We start from the raw sequence: 18,917 nt of genomic DNA, 5'->3' as shown, positions 1-18,917 counted from the left end.
TGTAGCACATAGATGACACATTGAGATAGGGTAATGGACAAAAGTTTAGCTAAATGATTATTGAAACAAATGTGGTGGCAACCAACAATAACGGCAAAGAACCCCAGGGCTAGCAACAAGAGGTCAGATACCATATCTAGGTCTAAAGGGGCATTTATCAGAATGCAGTAAAACCTGGAGCTGTCAGGTGGTCCCCTGACAGGAGCTGTGGCTTTGGGTGGGGGATCACAGCCACGGCCAACCTGAAGCCTGACATATAGAAAGACAGGGGAACAAATACTTCACCCCTCTCTTCTCTGTCACCCTCTGAACCTCTGGAAGCCAGAAGACAAGAGAGCCTGGTTGATCTGGTTGTTACAGATAAGCTTCCTGGGGACTCAGAGGAGAGTAGAGAGGGAAAGAGAGTGAATCTTAAGGAGTAAACAGCAAATAAGAGAATACCTAGCATACTCACTAAGGAAGTAAATATGTCATCCCAAATAATTGAGAGGAGGGCATTGTCTTCTTAGTTTGCTGAAGTTTCCCAATAACCAAAGGATATCAGTATAGGATGGTACTAGATCCTTGTCTGTTACACTGATGGAAAGGGTCTATTTATAGCTGTATCGATTGGTCCAAAATTTAAAGGAGAAAGCCACATAACTCGCATACCCTAGATTTGCTCATGTTATTGCTAATCTTCAAGTTACATTAGAATCTGGGGCCTCTATCCAATTGACTTCAATCTTTGGATTTTAAGAAATGCAAATGTGTTTCCATATAACTATAAAGCCCTCTGAATTTGATGGATTTCTATTCTTTCATTTTCTGTTTCATAGGACCAAAAAACTCTTACAAATATTAAAGTGACATCCGATTGAATTCTCGATACATCTCAAGTCTTTGGCTTTGCAATCTAAAGTAATTCTATTGTGAATAGTGCCACGATAAACATACGTGTGCATGTGTCTTTGTAGTAGAATAATTTATAATCCTTTGGGTATATACCCAGTAGTGGGATGGCTGGGTCATATGGTACATCTAGTTCTAGATCCTTGAGGAATCGCCATACTGTTTTCCATAATGGTTGAACTAGTTTACAATCCCACCAACAGTGTAAAAGTGTTCCTATTTCTCCACATCCTCTCCAACATCTATTGTTTCCTGACTTCTTAATGATTGCCATTCTAACTGGTGTGAGATGGTATCTCATTGTGGTTTTGATTTGCATTTCTCTGATGGCCAGTGATGATGAGCATTTTTTCATGTGTCTGTTGGCTGTATGGATGTCTTCTTTTGAGAAATGTCTGTTCATATCCTTTGCCCACTTTTTGATGGGGTTGTTTGTTTTTTTCTTGTATATTTGTTTGAGTTCTTTGTAGATTCTGGATATTAGCCCTTTGTCAGATGAGTAGGTTGCAAAAATTTTCTCCCATTCTGTAGGTTGCCTGTTCACTCTGATGGTAGTTTCTTTTGCTGTGCAAAAGCTCTTTAGTTTAATTAGATCCCATTTGTCAATTTTGGCTTTTGTTGCTGTTGCTTTTGGTGTTTTAGACATGAAGTCCTTGCCCATGCCTATGTCCTGAATGGTACTACCTAGATTTTCTTCTAGGGTTTTTATGGTATTAGGTCTAACATTTAAGTCTCTAATCCATCTTGAATTAATTTTCGTATAAGGGGTAAGGAAAGGATCCAGTTTCAGCTTTCTACTTCTGGCTAGCCAATTTTCCCAGCACCATTTATTAAATAGGGAATCCTTTCCCCATTTCTTGTTTTTGTCAGGTTTGTCAAAGATCAGATGGCTGTAGATGTGTGGTATTATTTCTGAGGACTCTGTTCTGTTCCATTGGTCTATTTCTCTGTTGTGGTACCAGTACCATGCTGTTTTGGTTACTGTAGCCTTGGAATCAACCCAAATGTCCATCTGTGACAGACTGGATTAAGAAAATGTGGCACATATACACCATGGAATACTATGCAGCCATAAAAAAGGATGAGTTTGCGTCCTTTGTAGAGACATGGATGCAGCTGGAAACCATCATTCTTAGCAAACTATCACAAGAAGAGAAAACCAAACACCGCATGTTCTCACTCATAGGTGGGAACTGAACAATGAGATCACTTGGACTCGGGAAGGGCAACATCACACACTGGGGCCTATCAGGGGGAGGGGGGAGGAGGGAGGGATTGCATTGGGGAGTTATACATGATATAAACGTTATGCACATATACCCTAGAACTTAAAGTATAATAAAAAAAAATAAATAAATAAATAAAGATACTGGAGACAATAGGGGCACATATGACTGCACATAATTACATTTTTCATATATACTTAAACAGTCATGTGTTGCTCAAAAGGTGGCTTATTAAAGTAAAACTGAATTAAAAATAAATAAATAAATAAAGTAATTCTACATCTAGTGTTACTCTATTGTTCACCCTCAACAGCGGATGACCTTGCACCTTTCCATTCTATTTCTACACTCCTGGTGCTATCGAAAAGCTAGCTACTTTATATTCTCTGTTTTATAGTTTCTGTTTACTCATATCTTCTGCTTACTAATGGTTTTCTCTGTCTCGTGGGAATTTTGCATGCATTTTCCCATCATATCCTTTTGTTACTAACCAGCTATATCTTTATTTACAATCCCAAGGCAAGTTATGAAAGAAATTTCTTTGTCTAGTCATTCTCATTTGGACAGAGCTATCATGCAAGGCCACCTCATAGTCCCTTAGCTGGTGACTTGTGAAATTGGTTCCCTGCAGATTGGTTCTCTTGGGATATGTGCACACCTCTGGCTCATTCAGTGGCAGCCAGAGTAGATAAGTGGAATCACATGGTAGAGCATATGGAAATCTGCACAAGAAGCTAAATAGAACTCTTCGTTCAGAAGGTGTCAGTGGTAATGACGGATACCTGGCTTGGTCTTTCCATACAATAATTGAATAAAATAGACAAAAAAATTTTAATTTTAGAACTGTAAGAAAAAATAGGTGGGTATATATGTAATTTCAGTGCAGGAAAAGTTTTTAAAGCATAAATAGAAAGGAAAAAAACATAAAGAAATGTATTAATATATACATTAAAAATGAATTAACTTTTTATGTTTAAATATTATAAGGTTAAAAAGAAAGTTGCTAGGTGTAGTACCATGTGCCTATAGTCCTGGCTATTTGGGAGGCTGAGGCAAGAAGATTTCTTGAGCCCAGAAGTTCCAGTCCACGTTAGGCAACATAGTGATATCCTGTCTCAATTGAAAATAAATGTATATATAATAGCAACTACCTGGACAAGTATATTTGCAACATATTGACAGGTATTTACATTACTATTCCTATGTTAAGAAGAACCCTGATAAAATAATTGGCACAGACCTTGAATGGAGAATCTGCAAAAACACGCAGAGGAAGGAAGGAAGGAAAAAGGAAGGAAAGAAGGAAGGGAGGAAGGAAAGAAGGAAGGAAGGAAGGAAAGAAGGAAGGAAGGAAGGAAGAAAGGAAGGAAGGAAGCGAGGGAGGGAGGGAGGGAGGATCAACTTTGCCAATAATCAGAGAGATAAAAACCAATTTAGCAATGTTTTGACAGACATAGCTTATGCTTCTCAGGTTAGGGGTATTATTACAGTAGAAAATTCACTCTCCAGAGTTTTTGGAGGGTCATTCAGGAATACACAGGAAAGCCTTAAAACTATGCTCACAAAAAATACTTTAACTTCTAGGAATTAATCCTAGGTAAATGTTAAGTAAAAATTTAAGAATAGAGATGAACCATTTACATACATGGTTTTTCATAATAGTATTATGTATTATGAAGAAAACAAGCAAAGACGAACATTTTTAAAGGAAACAACTTTATGGTATATGATAGGGGATTAGTTAAATTGTGGATGGTGGACTACCATGCAGCCACTACAATTTATGTTATAAATAAAATTAATAGCATGAGAACATGTTCACAAAATGTTGGTGAAAAAAGTAATTACAAAAAGAATGAAGAATACGATCATTGTGTTTATTAAAATGTATATATTTATATGACATATGAACATAGTCATAAACAATTGCTACTGAGAGGTGACAGTAGATTAACCTTAGATGTAGAATGACCTTAGATTGTTAATCCACAGCCACAAGAAATATCGAGATTTTAATCAGATATCACTTTAGTATCTTTAAGAATTGTCTGTCCCTACCACACAGGAATGATGTATATCAAAATGTTTACTATGGCCTGGATGATGATGAGAAATGTGCTTTTCATTTTCTAAGTTTTTAATGCTGTGTTTTAAGTTTTTCAGAGTTTCTAAATGGAATTATAACTGAAGTTTTGACTGAGTCACCAAGATGAAGTAGAATTACATAAGGTAAAACATGAGGCAAAGATGCAAATATTCAAAGGGAATATCTAGACAATCTAAGAGTTTATAACTCCTAAGCCTCTCACCCATAAGAAGGCTAAAGAACAGTTGGGTTTAGTGATTGAGAAAGAATCTGAAAAGGGATTTTTAAGGAAAATTTCTATGCAGAGAACTGTTCTGTTCTAGTGCTTGGCCCTCACATCAAGCCTATAGAGAGGGCAATCAATTCAGTTTGCTACATGCTACTTACAGTTCAAGGGGAATAATGAACTTGTGTCTGATTCTCACCAGGAAGGCACTGGCAAGCCCCCTCAATAATGGGATCAAAGGTGAGTTTGTTGCACTAGGTGACCCAAAAGTCTGAAGTTTGTTGGGACAAAGGATGTATGAGTATTTCTTTCAGACTAGATGTGTTACTTGAGAAAAGCCAGGTTGAAGCCATTTTAAACCTTGTCCAATGGAGTATCCTGAAAAGGTGATGGGACTTACCAGAAATACTCTATGTGATGGTTAACTTTATGTTTCAATTTGGCTAGGCTATGGTATCCAGTTGTTTGATCAAACACTAATTTAGATGTTGCTGTGAAGGTACTTTTTAGACCTTGAAACCGTGGTTGTAACTATAACATTATTTTTTATTGTTATTATGTAAAAGTAAACCAGGGCGGGGAAACACTTTCTCCACTGAATGTATTTATACAGACAGTGGGAGATTTAAATAAATAAATAAATATGCTTTTCTAATACATCCCAAGAGTCCTACATGTTCAATGTGCCACTTACACAAATATTACTTTTTATGATTGAAAAAAAGCCAGTATTATATTTTCAATATTAATTTAATGAATATTTGCATATCTCACATAAATTCTAGTTTAATATATTATGACACACTATCTAATAACGTCTTTTATATGAGAACTTCTGTGATAAATTCTTCCAAAAATAAATTTAGTCTCCCCCAAAATTAGACTTTCCAGAAATATGTATTTTTTAATTTACAATAAAAATTATAATATCTTTATTCCAACAAATATTTATTGCCAACAAACTACATGTTATCCATATACTAACAATAACAAAGTGGAGCCTCATGAGGCTCGCTTGCTGGTAGAGGAAACAGTCATTACATAAATAAACATAGAATTACAAATTTTGGTAAGCACTTAAGGAAAAGTATTATGTGAGAATAAATACAGAATAATAATTTAGATCAATATATTTGGAAAGTGTCCCTCTGAGGAAGTGACATTGGAGCCTAGATTTGGATGACTCACAGATGCTAATTAGGTAGAGAGAATCAGAACCTAGGAGAAAAGCTTCCAGGTAGAGAGAAGAGTGTGCCCCAAGGTCATGATGTGGAAAGCCCTGGGTATACACAAGAAAGCATGCTGAATTGTAAAGAGTAGAAGGGAGTGTTATGGTAGAGGAGGCTGGAGAATCAGTCAGATCATGCATGCCTTTGTAGGACACATTATAACTTTGGATTTCATCATAAGTTCCCTGAGAAGCCATCAAAGGATTTTTGAGAAAAGAAGAGACATCTGGTCATATGTTGTTTTATTGCACTTCACTTTACTGTATTTCTCAAATATCACATTTTTTTTACAAATTGAAGTTTATGGCAACCCTGCATTGAGCAAGTCTATTGGTGCCATTTGTCCAACAACATATGCCCACTTTGTGCCTGTGTCACATTTTGGTAATTCTTGCAATACTTCCAGCTTTTTTTATGATTATTATATCTGTTATAGTGATCTGTGATCAGTGATCTTTGACGTTACTATCACAATTGTTTTGGGATGTCATGAACTGTACCTATATAAGATAACAAACTTAATCAATAAATATTGTGTGTGTGTTGACGGCTCCACTATCAGCCTTTACCTCATTTTTCTCTCTATTCTCTGGTCTACCTAATTCCTGAGACATAACAATATTGAAATCAGGCCAACCAATAATCCTACAATGATCTCTTAGCATTCAAGTGAAAGAAGAGTCTTATATCTCTCAACTTAAGCCAAACTCTAAAAGTGATTAAGCTTAGTGAAGATGGCATGTTCAAACCAGAGATAAGCCAAAAGTTAGGCCTCTTGTACCAGTTAGCCAAGTTGTGGGTGCAAAGGAAAAGTTATTGAGGAATTAAAAGTGTTACTTCAATGAACATGTGAATGATAAGAAAGCAAAACAGCCTTATTCCGGATATGGAGAAAGTTTTAGTGGTCTAGACAGATCAAAACAGACAAAACATTCCCTTAGACCTAAGCCTAATCCAGAGCAAGGCTCTAACTCTTTTCAATTCTGTGAAGGCTGAGAGAGGAGAGGACGCTACAGAACAAAAGTTGGAAGCTATCAGAAGTTGGTTCATGACGTTGAAGGAAATAAGTCATCTCCATAAGTGAAGCACAAGTGAAGCAGCAAGGTGCTGATGTAGAAGCTACAACAAAAGGTGCTGATGTAGAAGCTACAATAAATTATCCACAAGATCTAGCTTAGATCATTGATGAAGGTGGCTACATAGATTTTCGATGTAGATAAAACAGACTGATCCCGGGAGAAGAGGCCATCTAGGACTTTCATAGTTGAAGAGGACAAGCCAATATCTGATTTCAAAGTTTCAAAGGACAGGCTGACTCTCTTGTTAGGGATTAATTCAGCTTGTGTCTTTACATTGAAGCCAATGCTCATTTACCATTTTGAAAATTCTAGGGCCCTTAAGAATGATGCTATTAATAAATCTACTCTGTCCATACTCTGCAAATGGAACAACAGAGCCTAGATGACAGCACATCTGTCTATAGCATGGCTTACTGAATATTATGACCACTCTTGAGACCTACTGCTCTGGGGAAAAAAAAAAAAATCTTTTCTGAAATATCACTGCTCATTGACTATTCACCTGGTCAAGAAAAAGCTCTGATGGAGATGTACAAGGAAGTTATTGTTAATTGTCTGCTTGCTAACACAACATCCATTCTGTAGCTTATGGATCAAGGGGTAATTTCTAATTTCAAGTCTTATTATTTAAGAAATACATTTTAGTTTGCTGTATTCAGGAGATCCATCTCACACGCAGAGACACACATAGGCTCAAAATAAAGGGATGGAGGAAGATCTACCAAGCAAACAGAAAACAAAAAAAAGGCAGAGGTTGCAATCTTCATCTCTGATAAAACAGACTTTAAACCAACAAAGATCAAAAGAGATAAAGAAGGCCATTACATAATGGTAAAGGGATCAATTCGAAAAGAAGAGCTAACTATCGTAAATATATATGCACCCAATACAGGAGCACCCAGATTCATAAAGCAAGTCCTTAGAGACTTACAAAGAGACTTAGACTCCCATACAATAATAATGGGAGACTTCAACACCCCACTGTCAACATTAGACAGATCAACGAGACAGACAGTTAACAAGGATATCCAGGAACTGAACTCAACTCTGCACCAAGCGGACCTAATAGACATCTACAGAACTCTCCATCCCAAATCAACAGAATATACATTCTTCTCAGCACCATATCGCACTTATTTCAAAATTGACCACATAGTTAGAAGTAAAGCACTCCTCAGCAAATGTAAAAGAACAGAAATTATAACAAACTGTCTCTCAGACCACACTGCAATCAAACTAGAACTCAGGACTAAGAAACTCAATCAAAATCGCTCAACTACATGGAAACTGAACAACCTGCTCCTGAATGACTACTGGGTACATAATGAAATGAAGGAAGAAATAAAGATGTTCTTTGAAACCAATGGGAACAAAGATACAACATACCAGAATCTCTGGGACACATTTAAAGCAGTGTGTAGAGGGAAATTTATAGTGCTAAATGCCCACAAGTGAAAGCAGGAAAGATCTAAAATTGACACCCTAACATAACAATGAAAAGAACTAGAGAAGCAAGAGCAAACACATTCAAAAGCAAGAAATAACTAAGATCAGAGCAGAACTGAAGGAGATAGAGACACAAAAACCCTTCAAAAAAATCAATGAATCCAGGAGTTGGTTTTTTGAAAAGATCAACAAAATTGATAGACCACTAGCAAGACTAATAAAGAAGGAAAGAGACAAGAATCAAATAGATGCAATAAAAAATAATAAAGGGATATCAGCACCGACCCCAAAGAAATACAAACTACCATCAGAGAATACTATAAACACCTCTATGCAAATAAACTAGAAAACCTAGAAGAAATGGATAAATTCCTGGACACACACACTCTCCCAAGACTAAACCAGGAAGAAGTTGAATCCCTGAATAGACCAATAGCAGGCTCTGAAATTGAGGCAATAATTAATAGCCTACCAACCAAAAAAAATCCAGGACCAGACGGATTCACAGCCGAATTCTACCAGAGGTACAAGGAGGAGCTGGTACCATTCCTTCTGAAACTATTCCAATCAATAGAAAAAGAGGGAATTCTCCCTAACTCTTTTTATGAGGCCAACATCATCCTGATACCAAAGCCTGGTAGAGACACAACAAAAAAAGAGAATTTTAGACCAATATCCCTGATGAACATCAATGCAAAAATCCTCAATAAAATACCGGCAAACCGAATCCAGCAGCACATCAAAAAGCTTATCCACCATGATCAAGTGGGCTTCATCCCTGGGATGCAAGGCTGGTTCAACATATGGAAATCAATAAACGTAATCCAGCATATAAATAGAACCAAAGACAAAAACCACATGATTATCTCAATAGATGCAGAAAAGGCCCTCGACAAAATTCAACAGCCTTCATGGTAAAAGCTCCCCAAAAATTTGGTATTGATGGAACGTATCTCAAAATAATAAGAGCTGTTTATGACAAACCCACAGCCAATATCATACTGAATGGGCAAAAACTGGAAGCATTCCCATTGAAAACTGGCACAAGACAGGGATGCCCTCTCTCACCACTCCTATTCAACATAGTGTTGGAAGGTCTGACTAGGGCAATCAGGCAGGAGAAAGAAATAAAGGGTATTCAATTAGGAAAAGAGGAAGTCAAATTGTCCCTGTTTGCAGATGACATGATTGTATATTTAGAAAACTCCATCGTCTCAGCCCCAAATCTCCTTAAGCTGATAAGCAACTTCAGCAAAGTCTCATGATACAAAATCATTATGCAAAAATCACAAGCATTCTTATACACCAATAGCAGACAGTTAGCCAAATAATGAATGAATTCCCATTCACAATTGCTACAAGGAGAATAAAATACCTAGGAATAAAACTTACAAGAGATGTAAAGGACCTCTTCAAGGAGAACTAAAAACCACTGCCCAGTGAAATAAAAGAGGACACCAAAAAATAGAAGAACATACCATGCTCATAGTTAGGATAAGAATCAATATTGTGAAAATGGCCATACTGCCCAAGGTAATTTATAGATTCAATGCCATCCCCATTAAGCTACCAATGACTTTCTTCACAGAATTGGAAAAAAACTGCTTTAAAGTTCATGTGGAACCAAAAAAGATCCCACATTGCCAAGACAATCCTAAGCCAAAAGAACAAAGCTGGAGGCATCACGCTACCTCACTTCAAACTATACTACAAGGCTACAGTAACCAAAACAGCATGGTACTGGTACCAAAACAGAGATATAGACCAATGGAACAGAACAGAGCCCTCAGAAATAATACCACACACCTACAGCCATCTGATCTTTGACAAACCTGACAAAAACAAGAAATCGGGAAAGGATTCCCTATTTAATAAATGGTGCTGGGAAAATTGGCTAGCCATAAGTACAAAGCTGAAACTGGATCCTTTCCTTATTCCTTATATGAAAATTAAGTCAAGATGGATTAGAGACTTAAATGTTCAACCTATAACCATAAAAACCTAGAAGAAAACCTAGGTAATACCATTCATGACATAGGCATGGGCAAGGACTTCATGTCTAAAACACCAAAACCAATGGCAACAAAAGTCAAAATCGACAAATGGGATCTAATTAAACTAAAGAGCTTCTGTACAGCTAAAGAAACTACCGTCAGAGTGAACAGACAACCTACAGAATGGGAGAAAATTTCTGCAATCTTCTCATCTGACAAAGGGCTAATATCCAGAACCTACAAAGAACTTAAACAAATTTACAAGAAAAAAACAAATAACCCCATCAAAAAGTGGGCAAAGGATATGAACAGACACTTCTCAAAAGAAGACATTTATACAGCCAACAGACACATGAAAAAATGCTCATCATCACTTGCCATCAGAGAAATGCAAATCAAAACAACAATGAGATACCATCTCACACCAGTTAAAATGGCAATCATTAAAAAGTCAAGAAACAACAAGTGCTGGAGAGAATGTGGAGAAATAGGAATGCTTTTAGACGGTTGGTGGGACTGTAAACTAGTTCAACCATTGTGGAATACAGTGTGGCCATTCCTCAAGGATCTAGAACTAGAAATACCATTTGACCCAGCCATCCCATTACTGGATATATACCCAAAGGATTATAAATCATGCTGCTATAAAAATACATGCACATGTATGTTTACTGCAGTACTATTCACAATAGCAAAGACTTGGAATCAACCCAAATGTCCATCAGTGATAGACTGGATTAAGAAAATGTGGCACATATACACCATGGAATACTATGCAGCCATAAAAAAGGATGAGTTTGTGTCCTTTGTAGGGACATGGATGCAGCCGGAAACCATCATTCTCAGCAAACTATCGCAAGAACAGAAAACCAAACACCGCATGTTCTCACTCATAGGTAGGAATTGAACAATGAGATCACTTGGACACAGGGCGGGGAACATCACACACTGGGGCCTATTGTGGGGAGGGGGAAGAGGGGAAGGATAGCATTAGGAGATATACCTAATGTAAATGACGAGTTAATGGGTGCAGCACACCAACATGGCACATGTATACATATGTAACAAACCTGCATGTTGTGCACATGTGTACCCTAGAACTTAAAGTATAAAAAAAAGAAATACATTTTATAATGCCATAGCTGCCATAGAGGGTGATTTCTCTGATGGACTTGGACAACGTAAATTGAAAACCTTTGGAAAAAAAGTTCACCATCTAGAAGTCATCCATAACATTTGTGATTCATGGGGAAAGGTCAAAATATCAACGATGATAGGGGCTTGAAACAAGTTAATTCCAACCCTCATCAATGAGTTGGAGAGGTTCAAGACTTCAGTGATGAAGTAACTATAGATATGGGGGAAATAGCAAGAAAACTAGAATAAGAAGTGGAGCCTGAAGGTGGGATTGAATTGCTCAAATCTCATGATCAAACTTTAACAGATGAGGAGTTGCCTCTGACAGATGAGCAAAGCAAGCAGTTTTTTGAGATTAAATATACCCCTGGTGAAGATACTGTAAGCATTGTTGGAATGATAACAAATGATTAAGAATATACTTATAACTTTATAAGTAATAAGCTTTATAAATTTATACTTCATTGATAAATCAGAAGCAGAGTGTAAGAAGATTGACCTCAATTTGAAAAAATTTCTACTGTAAGTAAAATAGTATTTAACAAAATACTAACAATATCACAAAGCTACAGAGAAAACTTTCATGAAAGGAAAAGTCAATCAATGCTGCAAACTTCTTTGTTGTTTTAAGAAATTGCCATACCGAGTCCAACTTTCATAAATCACCACCATGATCAGTCAGCAGCCATCAACACTGAGGCAAGATCCTCTACCAGCAAAAAGGTTGTGACTTGCTGAAGGTTCAAAGGGTTGTTAGCAGTTTTTAGCAAAAAAAGGTTTTTTTGTTTTTGTTGTTTTTATTGTTTTCGAGACGGAGTCTCGCTCTGCCACCCAGGCTGGAGTGCAGTGGTATGATCTCGGCTCACTGCTAACTCTGCCTCCCAGGTTCATGCCATTCTCCTGCCTCAGCCTCCCAAGTAGTAGCTGGGACTACAGGCGCCCACCACCACGCCTGGCTAATTTTTTTTCTTGTATATTTTTGTATTTTTAGAGAGACTGGGTTTCACCATGTTAGCTAGGATGGTCTCCATCTCCTGATCTTGAGATCCACCCACCTCGGCCTCCCAAAGTGCTAGGATTACAGGCATGAGCCACCACGCCCTGCCAAAAAAAAAAAAAGTTTTTTAACTAAGGTATGTATGTACATTTTTTAAGACATTATTCTATTGCACATTTAATAGACTATAGGATTGTGTAAACAATTTTTATATGCAATGGGAAACCAAAAATTCGTGTGAATCACTTTATTGCTTTATTGCAGTGGGCCGAAACTGAACTCATAATACCTCCAAAATATACCTATATTTTTATTTAGTCTCACTTTTTTAAGTTTTATTTTTAATTTCTGTAGGTACACAGTATATATGTGTGTGTGTGTATATATATATATATATATACACATATGGTACATGAGATGTTTTAATACATGCATGCAATGTGAAGTAAGCACATTATGAAGAATGGGGTATCCATACCCTCAAGCATTCATCCAATGAGTTGCAAACAATCCAATTACACTCTTTAAGTTATTTTAAAATGTACAGTTAACATAGTCACCCTGTTGTGCTATCAAATAGTATATCTTATTCATTCTTTCTATTTATTTTGTATGCATTAACCATCCCTACCTCCCTTCAAAATCCCTTACTACCCTTCCCAGCCTTTGGTAACCATGCTTCTACTCTCTATGTCCATGATTTCAATTATTTTGATTTTTAGATCCCACAAATAAGTGAGAACATGTGATGTTTGTCTTTCTGTGCCTGACTTATTTCATTTAATGTAATGATCTCCAGTTCCATCCATATTGTTGCAAATAACAGGATCTCATTCCTTTTATAGTTGAATAATACTCCATTGTGTATGTACCACATTTTCTTTATTCATTCATCTGTTGATGGACACTTAGGTTGCTTTCAAATTTTAGCTTTTGTAAACAGTGCTGCAACAAACATGGGAGTGCAGATATCTCTTCATTATACTTATTTCCTTTTTATGGGGTATATACCCAGCAGTTAGATTGCTGGATCATATAGTAACTGAATTATTAGTTTTGTGAGGAACCTCCAAACTGTTCTCCATAGTGGTTGCACTAACTTACATTCCCACAAAGAACGTACAAGGGTTCCCTTTACTCCACATACCCTCCAGCATAAGTTATTGCCCATTTTTTGGATAGAAGCCATTTTAACTAGGGTGAGATGATATCTCATTGTAGTTTTGGTTTGCATTTCTCTGATGATCAATAATGTTGAGAACCTTTTCATAAGCCTGCTTGCCATTTGTATATCTTCTTTTGAGAATTATCTACTCAAATCTTTAGCCCGTTTTTTTTATCAGATCATTAGATTTTTTCCTATAGAGTTGTTTGAGCTCCTTATATATTCTAGTTATTAATCCCTTGACAGATAGATAGTTTGCAAACATGTTCCCCCATCCTGTTAGTTGTCTCTTCATTTTATTTATTGTATCCTTTGCTGTGCAGAAGCTTTTTAACTTGATGTGATCCCATTGGTTAATTTTTGCATTCGTTGCCTGTGTTTGTATGATATTGCTCAAGAAATTTTTGCCCAGACCAATGTCCTGAAGATTTTCTCAAATGTTTTCTCATAGTAACTTCATGGTTTGAGATCTTATGTGTAAGCCTTTAACCCATTTTGATTTGACTTTTGTATATGGCAAGAGATAGGGGTCTAGTTTCATTCTTCTGCATATGCATATTCAGTTTTCCCCACACCATTTATTAAAGAGACTGTCTTTTTCCCAGTGTATGTTCTTGGCAACTTTGTGGAAAATGAGTTCACTGTAGATGTGTGTGGATTCTTTCTGAGTTTTCTTTTCTGTTTCATTGCTCTATGTGTCTGTTTTTATGCCAGTACCATGCTGTTTTGGTTACTACAACTCTGTGGTATGATTTGAAGTCAGGTAATGATGATTTTTTTCCCTTTTGCTCTTTTTACTTAGGATAGCTTCGGTTATTCTGGGTCTTTTGTGGTTTCATATAAATTTTAGAATTATTTTTTCTATTTCTGTGAAGAATGTTATTGGTGTTTTGATAGAGATTGCATTGAGTCTATAGTTTGCTATGGGTAGTATGGATATTTTAACAATATAGACTCTTCTTATCCATAAAGACGGAATATTTTCCATTTTTTGGTGTCCTCTTTAATTATTTTCATCACTGTTTTATAGTTTTTATTGTAGAGTTCTTTTATTTATTTGGTTGTTTTCTAGATATTTAATTTTATGTGTGGCTGCTATAAGTGGGATTACTTTTTGGTTTCTTTCTCACATTTTTCACTGTTGGCATAAAAAATGCTACTGATTTTTGTGTGTTGATTTTGTATCCTGCAACTTTATTGAATTTATCAGGTCTGATAGTTTTCTTGTAGCATCTTGAGGGTTTTCCAAATATAAAATCATATCATCTACAATCAAGAATAATTTGACTTCTTCCTTTCCAATTTGGGATGTCCTTTGTATCTTTCTCTTGTCTTATTGCTCTAGCTAGGACTTCTAGTAGTATGTTGAATAACAGTGGTAACAGTGAGTATCCTTGTCATGTTCCAGATCTTAGAGGAAAGGTTTTCAGTTTTTCTCCATTCAGTATGATACGAGTTGTGGGTCTGTTATGTGTGACTTTTAATATATTTAGCTATGTTCCTTCTAATCCCAGGTTTTTGGGGGATGGGGGTTAACATTAAGGGATGTTGATGTTTATCTAATTCTTTTCATCATCAGTTTAAATGATTTTTATCCTTTATTCTGTTGATATAATGTATCACAATGATTGATTTGCATGTGTCTAACTATCCTTGTATTTCAGGGATAAATCCCACTTGGTCATGATGAATGATCTTTCTAATGTATTGCCAAATTAGGTTTGCTAGCATTTTTTCTGTTGAGGATTTTTTTTATTATACTTTAAGTTCTAGGGTACATGTGCAGAACGTGCAGTTTTGTTACACAAGTATACATGTGCCATAGTGGTTTGCTGCACCCATCAACCCATCACATTAGGTATTTCTCCTAATTTTATCCCTTCCCTAGCCCCCAACTCCTGCCAGGCCCCAGTGTGTGATGTTCCCCTCCCTATGTCCATGTGTTCTCATTGTTCAACTCCCACTTATGAGTGAGAACATGTGGTGTTTGGTTTTCTCTTCTTGTGATAGTTTGCTGAGAATGATGGTTTCCAGCTTCATCCATGGCCCTGCAAAGGACATGAATTAATCTTTTTATGGCTGCATAGTATTCCATGGTGTATATGTGCCACATTTTCTTTATCCAATCTATCATTGATGGGCATTTGGGTTGGTTCCAAGTCTTTGCTATTGTGAATAGTGCTGCAATAAACATATGTGTGTATGCCTCTTTAGAGTAGAATGATTTTAATCTGTCGGGTATATACCCAGTAATGGGATTGCTAGGTCAAATGGTAATTCTAGTTCTAGATCCCTGCGGAATCGCCACACTGTCTTCCCAATGGTTGAACTAATTTACACTCCCACCAACAGTGTTCTGGCCCAGGGTGTGTCTAGAAGTGTTGTCTGGGAGTTAGGGCCTGGAATGGGGACCTCATGACTCTAACTGGTGCTCTATCCTGCTGTGGCTGAGCGAGTATCCAAGATGCAAGACAAAGGCCTCCCCACTTCTCCCTCTCCTCTCTTCTAGTGGAAGGAAGGGTCTCCTTTGGAGCCATGAGCTGTGCAGCAGGTTTACGGGAGAGGTAAGGCCAGCACTCACTTGGCTGCCCCAGCTGATGTCTCAGTATGCTGCTTGCCCCCTAGTCCACTGTCCCTGGGCCTAGTTCTGTCCTAGGATTCATCTAAGAGTTGCAGTCCTTACTGCCTAGACTGTCTTTCAAGTTTACTTAGAGATGCAGAGTCCTTTGGCCCTCAGTGGTGACTTTTGCAGGCACTTAAGTTCTGACTGCTGGGATCAGTGATTTCCCTGTGGCTAGAGTTGGTTTAAATGCTCCCTCTGTGGGCGGGCATCAGCTAAGTCTGATCTTAGTTTTACTGTCTGCTCTAACAGAGCAGCACTGAGTTCAGTACCTCACAATTGCTGTGTTCTTCCCCAAGTGCCCAGAAACACTCTCTGCCCCACTCTGCTGCTACCAAAGGGGAGGGAAGGGTTTGTGGCAGCGATTCAGGACTGTTTTGTCTATCTCTTTAGAGCCTATTTCAGCAAAACCAGGTATATAAGTGCTCACCTGATTTTTGGTTCTTATGAAGGTGTTTTATCCGTGTAGATAGTTGTTAACTTGGTGTCCTTGCATGGAAGATGATCAGTGGAGCGCTCTATTCCACCATCTTGCTCCACCTTTCTCTGATTTATGCTCACTTTGGCTGTGGTGTAGAGAATGGGTTCAAGGTGGGAAAGACTGAAAGAGGGAAGACCCCCCCTAGATAGCTATTAATGATGGTTAACATGGTTAAGCTATTAACGATGGAAAAGATCATGGAGGCTAGTGGAGTAGAGAGACCAGGTGTGTTTGAGTTTTCTTTTGTCAGGGTGAGTGATTGGTTGGATGTGGAGAGTGAGCTGAGGGAGAAAAAGTTTCAGATGACTCCCAGAGTATCCTTTACTTCCCCTCTACTGCTCTGAGCTCTGACCCACCCCTCTCAAACTGCCATCCATTTAGTACTTGTGTTCAGCAAAGATGATATGAGGCAAAAGGACACTCTTTCCACTACCCTGGAGTTTGGTCAGACATCCACACTGGGAAGATGAAAAATCAGAGAAAAAGTATGGATCATAGCACTAAAGCCACTGATAAGGAACTTAAACATTTGGCCTGTTACAGATTAGCAAACCACAATTATAGGCCCTAATGACAGCCCTTATCAAGGCAGTATATTCTTTTTGACACAATATTGCATTATAACTGGAATTCATCATCCAAATATTAGCATAATGTTAAATTTTAAATAATATTTAAATGTGAATGATTCTAATGTATCACTCAAACATTAAATAATAATGGGAGCATTCATCTTAGAATCACAGTGTTCTCTTGCTTTTATTGTTTCTAAAGTTATTCTACTCATTTTATCACTGCTATATGGCCCAAACTCAGATGATGTCCTAGTGCCAGAAATTTCATAGATCCATAAATCAGACAGATGAGTACAACAGAATATCTTAGCAATGGACTCTGAAGCATGCCAGAGAAGCATGCATTATAGCTAGAATAAACTTTAAATTACTGACTTAAAAGAGGAAATAAATAAAAAGAATGACTCCTGGGATTCTGGCACAAGCAACTAGATGGATAGAGTTAGCATTTATTAACATAGCACAAACCAAAGGGGGCTGATTAAAATTTCAAACGTGTTGAGTTTAAGATGCTTGTGAGGTATCTGGGTAGGGCTATCAAGTCAGCAGTTGTATATACGGATCTGAAACTCAACGTAGAGATAGAAAAAAAATGCTTAACTTGTTGGAATAAAAATGATATGTAAAAGTTTGTTAGAAGGCAAGATTTTCTAATAAAGTAAATATAAAACAAATTGGAAAAAAATAAGTCCAGGCCAAAGTCCTAAGAGCTCCTACATTTAGAGGCCAGATTAAGAGGAAGAATGCAAAGATAACAAGAAGTAGTGGCCTGAGAGACAAATGAAAAACAGGACAGTGGTGTCATGACATCCAAGAAGAAAACAAGTTTTCCCTATTTGCTTTTAGGAAACTAACCTGGTTCTCAATTGTGGTAGCCAACTCACTCCCATGTTTGGTATATTTTGAATACTAATATTTCTCCACTCTCTACTGTTCTGTATATCTCCATGTTTTATAAACTTTGCCTGCCCGTTTGTTGGTGTGTTACAGACAGCATGAGTTATGTTGGGCAATTGCTTGGGAAAGCAAAGGAAAATTAGCTGAGAGGCTGCCAGTTGGTCTAAGAGAAAGCTCATATTCATAAAATCTGCCTTCATATAACTTCCCCATTAAGATCTCATACTCAACTTTCGTGACTTATTTAAATGAGCAGTTGGTGTGGGAGAGGAACTAAAAGAGACCTATTGGAAAGCAAAGAATGAAAGATTTTAAAAGTGAGTAAGTTTAGAAGGATGTCTCTTCTACTAGATTCTCATCATTTAAATCTTCAGCCAGACCTTCAAACCTTTAGATGGTCAATCACTATTTTGGAAAAGAATGATCTCAACACGGAGCACAATTTAGGGTCAAGCAAACAACTTAGAGGGCCTCTGCTTGCTAGAGGAAAATTTATAAAGCTAAAGGGAAAGTGTCAGCTTAGAATTCCCCAGACTACTTTTAAAACAGTACTGGATCACTCAAATCATTTCCAAAAAAAGGCCTTAACATATTTTCAAAAGTGAGCAAAATTATTGTGACTCAAATGTTCAACTGACATTCACCAGAGTTAGTGGGTTGATGACAGGTTAAATATATTGTGAAGTTGAATTATTATGTGAAATATGTACCTTTAATGATATGTTGGAGACTTATGTGTACAACATAAACATATTTCCGAGAACACAAAATATATAATATTTTCAGTTATTTTAGATGTCTTTGCTGTTGTATTTTTATGTTTTGGCAAAAAAAGATTATATCCATGGCTATTTAATTCTAAATCTTA

The sequence above is a fragment of the Trachypithecus francoisi genome, unplaced genomic scaffold (genome assembly GCF_009764315.1).
Source record: "Trachypithecus francoisi isolate TF-2019V2 unplaced genomic scaffold, Tfra_2.0 Lachesis_group1, whole genome shotgun sequence".
NCBI classification, from domain to species: Eukaryota; Metazoa; Chordata; class Mammalia; order Primates; family Cercopithecidae; genus Trachypithecus; species Trachypithecus francoisi.
The sequence above is the reverse complement of the archived record's forward strand: the minus strand, read 5'-3'. Positions refer to the sequence as shown.